Here is a 12,660-nt window from a genome sequence, read left to right on the forward strand (position 1 = left end):
GGGTCATCTCAGTGGAGTCGAAGTATGCTAGCGATAAAACCATAGGTATATATACAAAAAAGGGTGGGGTCAGAACGCAGGCCTGACGAACCCCCTTCTCTACCTTGAAGGGTGCACTGATATGCCCGGCCAGATTCCAACTTACAGCAGTTTCGTTTCCTGTGTGTAGATTCTGGAGTGTCCTAAAGAAGTGCAGAGGTATGTTTAAATGCAGAAGGGGCTTTCCTTAATCTGGCACGTAGGACGCCACCAAATATGGCTCGCTGATCCACAAATACTACATAAAAGCACATTTGACTTAACACAATATATTTCTGCTGAAGAAGAAATACATGGAAACACTTGTGGGTTGTACTTGAACCACATTGGAATCCTGCCTTTAGGTGACCAATAATCTGGTTTTCCTCCGCCCAAGATCTGAGTTGTATGAGGATTGCCTGGGCATAGGTCTTTCCTTCCGCGTCTATGAGTGAGATGGGGCGGTAATTAGCTGGATCTTTTGGTCCTCCTTTCCTATATACCGGAATGATGCGTGCATTGGCCCATGATATGGGTACAGCAGACAGATTTGAAATAGCATTACACAGTCAGTAAGATACTAGTGGACAAATATCAATGTCCCCTTTATGTAGGTCTGCTGCTATTATTTCAGGAGCCGGGGACATGGCACTTTTATGTCACTCAATTGCAATGCGACTTTCACCCATCGGGAAATGCAGAGCACCCGCGGATGTAGGGTGTCTATTCCATTGCCATGACTTACTAACTCCAGGGAATATTTTTGACGCGATATACAAGGTTTGAAAATGGCATTGCCATATATGTGCACAGATAGTTCATTGGACGGTATTTCTGTTGTCTGCATTACCTGTGGACTCTAACTACCCGATGGTGACATTATTATTATTATGGACTGCCTCCATTAAGGCAACCCATTTTCTTTCAGCAAACATGTTTTTTGTTACTAGCCACCAACTCCTTGTATAAATGTCTTAATTCACAGATCCTATCCCTATGCACCCCCCCCCCAGGATTCGTTATACCCTGCAGGAGTTCCCTTTTAGCTTTACGTCACTCATGATCGTACCAGTGAGGTTTGTTAGTGTAGATCAGGGTTGTCCTACTGCAGGCCTCAGGGCTTATATCCATGTCAGATTTTCAGGATCCCCCTCATTAATATTCATGAGATAAATTTGCATTCAATTATACTAAACATATGCACATTTTTCCTCATGAATAATAAGGAGGAATATCCTAAAAAGCCACCAAGTTTCCGGCCCTCGAGACATGGAGTTGGACAACCCTCCTATAGATTTTCCTACACCAACAAGTTTTGCAACAAAGGGACATGTACTGCCTATCAGATCATCAACTATATTGAGAATTTCGAAGTCAATTTGGTTGCCACCTAAAAGATTCTCAAGAGGGCTCAGGATTCTCCTATATAACTGAGGTAAAACAATATTCATGTCAAGTATACTTGTGTATAGGCACGTTATTAATGCCATATCATATCATATCACATCATATAATATCAAGTGCATCCCACCAAAGGGGACGCTCTGTGTACCCCTCAGTATTGATTAATGAATTTCGGTTACAATAAGTGGTTCTCTCGATGGTCAATCGCCCCTACACTTTGAGCCCCAATATTAATTTAATGGTCACTTTCCAATCATACCAAGACCTGGTAAGATTTTACTAGATGCCAGTCCCTTGACAAGATGAGTGCAACACCAATGTGTGAGGACTTGCTAGCAGATATATAGGTAGGCCTTGCTGGCTGATCCTGGGAAGTTCTCCCATTGCATGCTCTTAAATCTGGAAACAATAATTACATCAATTACGGAATGTCCCTGGTCTGACCATCAGCATGTACATTTTGACTGCTCTATACCATCTCTCAAGGCCTCACTACCAATCAGGAATAAGCCACTTACGACCTGGCGGAACTATAAAAACGTGAATAGTGAGGCTTTTAAGGAGCAAGTAACACCACTCCTGCCATCACTACAGGACTCTACCTCTCTCGCTAAATGTACTCTTTGGTTTAGAAAGGACACCAATTAAGCTTTTGACACGTTGGCCCCACTTAAACCAGCGAAGACCAATACATCTATTGATCAAAATAAATGGTTTTATGGGGAAATTTTGGAAGCTAGGAGAATTAAGCGGAAAGTGGAACGCTACTGGAGAAAGGCTCCTTCAGTTGAGTCAATCTCCAATTACAAACAGGCTGCTAAAGCCTATAAACAAAGAATCTTTAAAGCTAAAGCACAGCAATTCAACAAGAGAATACAACATGCTAAATCTCAGTCAAAGGAGATATTTTCTGTCTTACAGGAGTTAAGAAATGCAGCAGCTTGCACTCAGGAACAAAAGAACAATTCCTGGTGCCAAGCAATACATGATGGGTTCATCCAAAAACCTGAAAAACATTAACAGGCCATCAGAAATCAGATGCGCCTATTTTCTGATACTGAAACTACATTCAAGCCTTTGGTTCCTCCGGAGCAAAACCATTTAGAGACTTTTGCTTTTGAAAAGGTATCTGAGAAGGAAGTCCTAGAGATTATTCATGACCTAAAACTCTCCTCATGAAGGGGAGACATCTTCCCCGCCAGGCTCGTTGATGACTTTGCGGAAACTTTGGCCACATGGGTCACTCAGTTTGTGAATCAGTCCTTTGACGAAGCATATGTCGTAGGAAACATAAAAGAAGCCTGGATCACTCTGCTTATTAAAAAGGACAATTTAGACCCATCAGGCCCAGGATATTTTAGGGCAATCACAAATGTGCCGTTCCTACTGAAAATAATTGACATGATCGCATATTTGCAATATTAGAAATTAGTGGAAAACTATAATATACTTGCTGCTGAACAGTTAAGTTTCCAAGGAAAGCATGGCACAGAGACGACTCTCTTAGATCTGCAGTCAAATAGTGCCACCATTATTGAAAAAGGGAATGTAGCATTGCTCCTTCTATTGGATTTGTCCTCTGCGTTTGACTTGGTAGATCATCAAGGACTTCTGGGGCCTCAATACCTTCAACTCTCTCTTACTAAATATCTTCCCTCTCGAGCTCTTCACTCATCTGCCTCCAACTCCCTCAGGGTCAGTAGCTTCTCAAAGCAAGGAGTTGGTGGTAGATCTCTCTCTTCGGCTGGGGCCTCTCTGCCTCTCTGAAACTTGAGGAGAACCATCTTCGGTTCCGGAAGCACCTGAAAACCTTCCTATTTGCTTCTGCTTTCTCTCCCCCTCTCCCCTGCTGAAGTCCTGGCTGATACTGAGACTGCACTGATTTACCTGGCCACCCATCTGATCCCGAGGCTAATCCCTGCCAGTTGCACCCCTGCACTGCCTCCCTGGCAACCCCTGCACCTGGGGACTGTTTTCTGTATGTGTCCCTGCAGTCCCCCACCAGCACTTATGTCTGCACTCACCCTGCACTTGCCACTAGCTGGTCGTTCTTTTATTTATCTTGTTATTTATTATCCCATGTACTGCACTTTCCCCTCCCTTTCCCCCCTGCACTTTTCCTTTTTCTCCCCTTCCCTTGCACTTGCGCGATCTGAATGACACCTGGCCTAGTAAGATCATTGTCTGTCTTCCCTCTGTTCCCCCTCCCTTGCCTCGTCGCGCCTTGAAACACTTGTGTATAGGCGCGTTATAAATGCCATATCATATCATATCATATCATATCATATCATGATCTCTTAGCAGAGAGACTAATAACAGTTGGAAAATGCTCACCCTCAGAAGCCAATTGGTTTAAATCTTTTTTTGGGACCCAGAATAGCTGCAGTGGCAAAAGGACATTTTGCTCATTAAAAACCTTTCTAATACGTGGTGTTCCCCAGGGATCATGTCTGACTCCCTTGCTTCTTAATATATTTTCAAAGCTATTGTGTGACATGCTGTTAACTCTTGGTGTCCGGTTTACCAACTACGCCGAAGACACCTAATTGATCTTTGAGCTGTCAGGAATATATGGAAAGGATGCTCAAAGAGTCAATGAGGTTTTCTGCACTATTCAAAAATGGATGGTGACAAATTCATTATCGTTAAATGAAGAAAAAACAGAATTATTTGTAGTTGGAACCCCCCCATAGTCTAAAACGACTAGATGATCAATACACAAGTTTTAGAATCAATAATAACAGCATCTTGGTATCAGATCATGTTAAAACTCTAGGGGTCTTTATGGACCCGCATCTATCTTATAAGAGGCATACTTGGTACCTATACTCCAACCTATTGTGGCAAATTCGCCCATATTTGACAGAGCAAAATCTAGCTATGATTGCCGGTGATATAATAAATTCGGAGCTAGACTATTGTAATAGTTTACTGATGGGTACCGCTAAGACTAACATCAAATAAATTCAAACAATACGGAATGGAGCTGTCCGGGTCGTTTTTGGTCTAAGTCGACGATTCAAGATCTCATCAGCAAGGAGGAAGCTACACTGGCTCCCAGTTGAAGAGAGGAATACATTTAAAGGTGCAGTTATGGTATATAAATGCTTAGTAGGTAATGCACCAAACTATCTTGTTGGTAAGATAAAAAAAGTGCCAATTACAAGAAAACGTTGTTCTAACGGAAATCAAGCTTTGCATCAGCCAAGACAAACACTACAAAGAGTGAGTGGAACCAACTTCACTTTCTGGGCACCTGTGATCTGGAATTCTCTCCCGTCTATTCTTAAGAACAGTGCGTCTCTCACCATTTTCAGGAAACAATTTAAGACTTGGCTGATAGATAAGACAGACAGACGGACAGACAGACAGACAGACAGACAGACAGATAGATAGATAGATAGATAGATAGATAGATAGATAGATAGATAGATAAATACTGTACAAAATGTGTACATGGTCAATTGCTTGTTTTTGCACTTGTTGGGGGGGTGATGAGATCTTAAATCCGGGTTGTCCAATGCTGTAGCCCACTCATTCATTATACCTGCAAACGTAGCTAAGGGTTCACATTGAAGGTGATAGTGCTTCATCATGGACAAGTGTCCTGCTCGTTACTAAGCACCAGGACAGCTGCCTTAATCCCCTAGTGATATGATATGATAGGTTATTTATAATGAGCTTTATACCCAAAGGTTTCTAAGCGCGGACCCAGTGATCATACCTTTGTTTCTCAGTGTCGTCTTGCTTCCAAGGCAAGCACGTTGCCCCGAGCTATCCCCCAAGACTTGTGTGACTCTCCTATTTCCCTTGTCATTGGAGAGTACCAAACCACCAAGGCACTTCTTTTCAAGAGGTCTGGTATCCTACCACCAGGCCACAGCCAATTTGAGGGCACTCCATTGTATTCCAGTGAATTCCTAATGACCTACTTGGCCATGACCCTAAAACGCACCCTTAACACCTGCAGTGAGCCACATCCGTGGGCGCTCCCTCTGCTCCAGTGAGCAAAAGGCCCCAATCCCGTCCCATTGAGCACACTTCAACTTCACTGGCGGGTGCTTCTTCACAGTTGGGCATCGCGGACCATGGACTGTGCTCTCCAATTACCACCACACAGGCTGAAATCATGTGGCCTTCAGACATCATAGCACACGGTTTTCAACCAGGAGGCGCCTCGAGGTGTGGCTCTGTGACCCACCACCCCTCTCGTCCATTAATTCATTCACTTATTAATTCATTGGGAGTGCCGCTGCGATCTCCTCCTCAGTCAATATATCCAGGGGCGGGAATACTATTGAACTGAACTCTTACTGGCATTTAAAGCCCTGCTGACCGGAATGATGTATAATCATAAATGTATAATTATTTTCCCTGCATTTATAGAAAACTCATCATTCATAATCCATATGCAGATACTATGAATAAAGCATAGGGTAGCACTCAATGAAAGCACTTCCTATGCATATATTGATTTTCTGAATGATGATAATTTCCAGGGGCTATACCTGCCTGCATGCTGGTGGAATGGCCATGAATTATAGAGGGAAACACATGGCAAGGGGAGGAGATGGAGTGGTGGTGATATGGTGCATTGCACTCATGAAGATCAACTTAGCATTTCCAGCAGGTGTAGGACAGCTCGATTGATCATTAATAACTGAGGTTCTCGAAGGCCTAGAAATGATGATAGAGTCAATCCCCCGCAAGATGGTGAAATTTAAGGTTCAATGTCATTTTCCTGAAGGTCGCATATCAAAAAGACCAATTTTTTTCTGTCAATTTCGTGCGGAAAGGGAGAACACTGCTGTTTTTTGTTTATTTGGGGGTTCACCCCATCCCACACCCCCACTTTGCTCCCTGCCACCCCCTGGCCTCCTCTGCATACACACACGTTTTGTCACACTCACACGCACACAGACACACACACACTAACTTACCTCTGACTCCCGCAGCTTGTCCTCTCTTGGTCTCGCAGTGGCTGACAGCCCATGTGCGCACTCTTGTGTGGCGCAGGGGCTGGCAGTCACAGTGCGTTTTTTCTAAATCGATCTTGTACGCTTTTGCTTTTTTAATAAGGTCCTTTGACCTAATACCAAAATAGCATACAGTAACCACATCACTTTATTTATTTATTTATTTTGCCTTTTTAAAGCGCTCAAACAGCCCGCTAGCATCGAGGCGCTGTTATAGGAATTGTTTGTTTTTTTTGTTGCGTAATTGTTTTTTGTCTTAGTTGCGTATTTATAACGCGCTTAAATACCCAGATGTTTCTAAGCGCGGATCCCCGTGTTGCTTTGTGTCGTCATGCTTCCAAGGCGAGCACGTTGCCGCTGAGCTATCCTCCCGGGACAAATGAAAAAGTTATTAATCAGAAACTGATGTCTGATTAGTCCAACTTCGATGCACTCTTTGGAGTCAAACAACGCCCTTCAACTTTAGAAGCTGTAATGTATAAAGTGTGATGCCTTTAAAAATATACCATAAAAACCGATCAGAGGGGCTGTAATTAGGCAATAATAACAAATATAATTACAGCGCTTAGAAGTGAGAAGAAAATGACAGGCAGAGCTATACAAACACCTTATAATACTGTCAATAGTTTGGACCCGGTCCTCCAGGAGAAGACCAGTGCAGAATGCTGTTCTCACAGCCACTGGGTGGGGCCACGCGGCTGCGCAGTGGACATGCTGAGGCCTCTCGGCTTCCTGCGTTGTGGCACCCTCGGTATCTACACGGGGATACGTGCAGCTTTTTTCCTCAGTTAATATTTTCACTGATACAAGATGCTAATTTTTTTTCTGGGGAGCGCCCGCCCCCTTTTTACATGAGAACTCTGCTAAGTCCTTTTAGCACCAGCTTTTGAGTACTTACTGAAGAGGAGTGGCCAAGGGTTCTGGATCCAGTCACTTTCCCAGTGATTGCAATGTAAAAGCTGGGCTGCTGGGCTTGGTTGGCCATTGCTCGGCTGGTGTTGGGGCGATGTTAAAATTACCCTGTCCTCCCACTGCTGTTTGAGATTGTGCAGCTGCTCCGGAAAGTGGCCCTTAAAATGACCATAGCCTTGCGCTCACCTATACGTGCTTGACCTTGTACGCATCCCCCATGTCACATTGCTGCTAGATTGCATGTTTTCAGGACACAGTGACTGCACTGTTGTAACTGTTGCACTGTTGTAACTAACGGCCCTGTGGGGTTCGTGCAGAAATCACGTGTAATGTGACACCTGGGAGACGTGCCATCATGTTCATAAAGTGCCTTATTTAAGTGGTGCCAGTGCTGCGCACGAGGCAGTGGGTCTGCCTATCAAGGCCCCTTAAGATTGGCGAGGAGGATGGGATCCGGCACTCCACCGATTCTGAAGATAAGGGGCTCGACCTGCCCCAACCATGTGGCCAGCATGGCCAAGATCATTCCTGGACAACATAGAGCGGCGTGGCAAAGCAGGCCTACGCCGTGGTGGAAGCCGGGGCACGCAGGACACAACAGCCAAGATGATGGCCACAATGAGGGACAGACGGTCCCTGACACGCGAAATGCGCAGTGAAGTGCGCCAACGGCGGTGACGAAGACATGGTGTGCAGAGCACTAAAAAGGCCAAGATGGTGGCCACAACAAGAAGGGCTAGGTCAGTCCCGTGCGTGACCTACACGGAGGAGCTCACTCCCCATGTGTGGGGGAGTATGTGCTCGGCCAAAAAGGGACAAAGCCTGACACCTGCCAGGAGAGTGGACTCCCGGCTCTGGCAAAGGTCGCACCTGGAGGGGCTGGAGCGGTAATGAAGGTATCGAGCCCTCCTCCAACGAGGTCCAGTGAAGAACAGGCACACGCTGCCGTATTCCCTGGTGCATGTACACACACAAAATAAAACTGACCACTGCATGAGTGCATTCTTCGAGCAATGACAGTTCCTTCCATTTTCTCAAATGACCAGATCCCAAGTGCATTCTTTTAGCATCACGTGAACCATCCATTTTCTCAAGTAACCTCATCTGCCACCCCGGACCCTCTGAACTGCACTGGTATCTCATTCATAACCAAAACTCAGAACATCCTGTCCTCATTCTCCTCTACACTCCTCCCTTCTCCCGCACCTGCTCTCAGCCCTCCATTGGCCCCTCTCTCCCCCTTTCTTGCCCATATCACCGGATGAGGTCTCTAGACAAGTACTCTCTATGAAAGTGTCTTCCAAACAGAGGGTCTCCTGCTCCTCCAGAATTATCAAGGACAACATTGCCTCCCTTGCTCCAACCCTGGCTGATTTCTGCAATCACTCCTTTGACACTGGCTCCTTCCCGCTACTCCTCAAGCACTCCCTTGTGCACCCACTCCTCAAAAAGCCTTCTGCAGACCCCTCCTTCCCGGCTAGCTACCACCCTATCTCCATTAGCCCCTTCCTGGGGAAAATCATGGAGAATCTGGTCATCTCCCAGCTGATCAACCACACTGAATCTATTGGCTGTCTCCACGACCACCAGTCTGGCTTCAGAGTAGCGGGAGGCATGAAAATTGCACTCCTGAACACCCGAGAAGACTTACTCTCGAATCTCGATTCCAATGCTCTTTCCATTCTCATTCTTCTTGACCTTTCCTCGGCCTTTAATACAGTCATTCATGCCACCCTTATAAATCAGCTCTGTGATACCCTTAGCATCACAGACCTGGCTCTGGACTGGTTGACTACCTTCCTCTCTGACCGACCTTCCCAGGTTCAACTGGGCACTTTTCGCTCACCTTGCCCCTAAAGCCCATTTGATCTCTGCCTTCTCTTCTCACTTCCAGTGCTCTGTTGATGACATGGTGCTCTCTTTCAGGCTTCCCTTCACTGACTCCTCTTCTTCCTCTCTCATTCCTGACTGTCTGACTGTTATTCAGGCATGGTGTTCTGCTAATGATCTCTGCCTTAATGCCAGTAAGACTGAGATCGTTCTCATTGGGTCCCCTGCTCCCTCCTTCCTCCTACTCTCTGGCCGCCTTTCATCGGTCCCCTCCCCTTGCCCTCTTTTGAAGCAAAAAACCTTTGTGTAATCTACAACTCCCCTCTCTCCTTCTCTCCTCACATCGCAGTCCTTGACTAGAAGGCCCACTTTCAGCTGCACTTCGTCAGAGGCATTTTCCATTACCTCACCTCATCCCAGATACTCAAAGCCTCCAGAGCTCTGGTCCTCTCCAGGCTGGACTACTGCAACGGCCTCTTCCTCAATCTGCCTAACCCTCCCTTCACACCCTTCAACTAATCCAGAATAGGACTGCAAGACGTATCTCTTCAGAAGTTACATTGGAATCCAAATATGTTGCGCTTTCACTTTTGCTTCTGGTTCCGTTGAACAGTTCAAAATAAAAACAATATGCGTTTTTTGCTTTGTTCCTCAGAATTTAATAGAATTACACAATTATAATTTACCTTAAAGTAATTGAATTCTCTTCATTCAGTTTATATGATTATAGTGCTTGTTATTCCTATCTTCTTAACAATTGAATGAACTTAATTCAATGTTGTTGTATATCAGAATCGATTTGTTTGCCCTCTTTGGCCTCATAGGTTTTCTTGTTTCTTCATTGAGTCATGAATTGGTTTTATATACTCCTTTTGTGCGTTTATTCTGCTTATTTGCTCCCCATTCTACTTGTTTGCTCCACTATACATATTTCCCTGCCATGCCATCTGGCGGTTCATCAGGAGGTGCACATTTCTGGATTCTTGAAAAGTTTGGGTATTACCCTAGAAAGCTGAGACAAAACTAGGTGAATATTGTTTACTTGCTTGCTCTGTAATTATGTGCAAATTTAGTCAAAACATAGCTAAGTTACTTGCAGTTCTGTTGCCTTATGTTGTGATCTCTTTGTATGCTTTGCCAACTTTTACTAAGTAGAGCCTCAGATATGGCCAATAGGGTTTTGCTTCCTGCATATGTTATGTTATGTTATGTTTCTTGGCATTTATATAGCACTCTATGTTTCACTGGTATGACCTCAAAGGGCTGGTAGGTTGACAGCCCTTGGGAACCATAGTTCAGGTCTGTAGAGTGAGAGATACTGTCGTAGGGTGCGTGGGTGCACCGGATATGTGTGCAGATTATGTAATTGCTGTGTGGAAGCTGCATCCTAGTAGTAGGTGTGGTGCTGGAGATATCAGTTGTATGTGTGCAGTCTGGTGGGTGGACACCTGGACTGGGTTCTGACTGCGTTAGGCCTGAAGGACGCATATGTGAAAAACTAGGCCGGAATGTGCTCGGTTAGCTGCGTTTTATTAGGGTGATGAGGTGTTCATGGGGTCATATTCGTATGTGAACAGCTAATCCGAATTAGTCAGGGGTATAGCGGTGTTCTAGTTGACTGATGGTGTAAAGTAGAGAGTAACAACGTGTTGTACAAACATTAAATCAAAAAATAGGCGTCCCCGACCACATGAACCCAGGGGAGAACCAAAACAATATGTACCAAGAGGGGAGAGGGGTTCACATGCATGCAACCGGAGAACAAATCGCCGGGATAAACTGCAACAAGCACAGGAGTCAAGTGGGGGGATAGATCAGGTCAAGGACAGTAAAAATTCATCAATCTTTAATAGACACATATTCAATTATATCATACATAGTGCTGAAATTACAATAAAAACAGCATAAAAACATACCATCAATACTCCACATTTCCTATTAGTGCATATTAACATGATAGTATTCCTAGCATATTGGAATAAATACACTGAGAAAATTATAATGGTAGTTTGAAATAACTAGAAAAAACAAAAAGAAAAAAATTTCAAAAAGAAAAACCAAAAAGAAAAAGAAAAACCAAAAAGAAGAGGACACTCGTCCAGGCAAGACTGAACACTCAGCATCTCCTGATAGACTATCATGGTCAGATTGGAGACAAGTATTGCTTCTGTTTTAGTAAGCCATGACGTGACTATACTTGTCTGTTTTCCATAACAATTTATTGGATTGAGTAGGGGACAACTTTTTTCACCTCGCAGGAGATGCTGAGTGTTCAGTCTTGCCTGGACGAGTGTCCTCTTCTTTTTGGTTTTTCTTTTTCTTTTTGGTTTTTCTTTTTGAAATTTTTTTCTTTTTGTTTTTTCTAGTTATTTCAAACTACCATTATAATTTTCTCAGTGTATTTATTCCAATATGCTAGGAATACTATCATGTTAATATGCACTTTAATAGGAAATGTGGAGTATTGATGGTATGTTTTTATGCTGTTTTTATTGTAATTTCAGCACTATGTATGATATAATTGAATATGTGTCTATTAAAGATTGATGAATTTTTACTGTCCTTGACCTGATCTATCCCCCCACTTGACTCCTGTGCTTGTTGCAGTTTATCCCGGCGATTTGTTCTCCGGTTGCATGCATGTGAACCCCTCTCCCCTCTTGGTACATATTGTAAAGTAGAGAGTAGGCATAGTGATGTGATATGATGGTTCAAAAGATGTGAAATGATATGAAAAGAAAGCATAGCCATAATTGGTCTTGGTACATAGATATTGTTGGTAATTGTTCTATACTAATTTGGTTTTCAAAAGTTACCATTTCTAAGTAAAAAGCAGTAAGAAAAGAGGATTCAATGTTATTTACCTGTGGTTCGCTTTTGGAATTCAAAATATCCTCATTCTCGCAGTTCGATTCCTGTGAATATCAAACTGTTGACTGTATTATATAGTGCGCAATGACGTTATTGCGTACATCTATGCAATGATGTCATACACACTAAACGTAAATCTGCCATTTTAGTTTGGTAGAAACGTTGTATTTAGCTGTTATGTGTTGTTTGTTATTTATATGTGATTCAATAAGTTTGAAATTGAAACCTGGTTTGTCTCTTTACCTTGTTTTAAGAGTTCTTAAATCACTAATTGGTTTCTATTGATACTTGATTGTGCATAAGAGGCTGAATTATGATTGATAGGTATACAGGTTACAAGAAGTATTCTTTGTAATACATTTCTTAATTTAAAATGATAAAACACTATACAAACTTAAGGTGAAAAAACACGCATTTTGTGCTTATCAATCTTTCTTGGGTCTGGGTTAATGGGTGAGATACTAAACCCTTAATTATTCATGATTAAATAGATGGTATTTTATTTACAGAAAATGGTGTAGCTCCTGGTCCATGTTTAAGCCAGAGTGGCAGGTGTCCAGGTTACATATCCAAAAGGCTTTACGTTGTCTGAGAATTTTTTCTAAATTGCCTCCCCTTGGTGGTAATGTTAACTTTTCTATGCTGAAAA

Source organism: Ambystoma mexicanum, chromosome 5q (assembly GCF_040938575.1).
Source record: "Ambystoma mexicanum isolate Mex_15411 chromosome 5q, UKY_AmexF1_1, whole genome shotgun sequence".
NCBI classification, from domain to species: Eukaryota; Metazoa; Chordata; class Amphibia; order Caudata; family Ambystomatidae; genus Ambystoma; species Ambystoma mexicanum.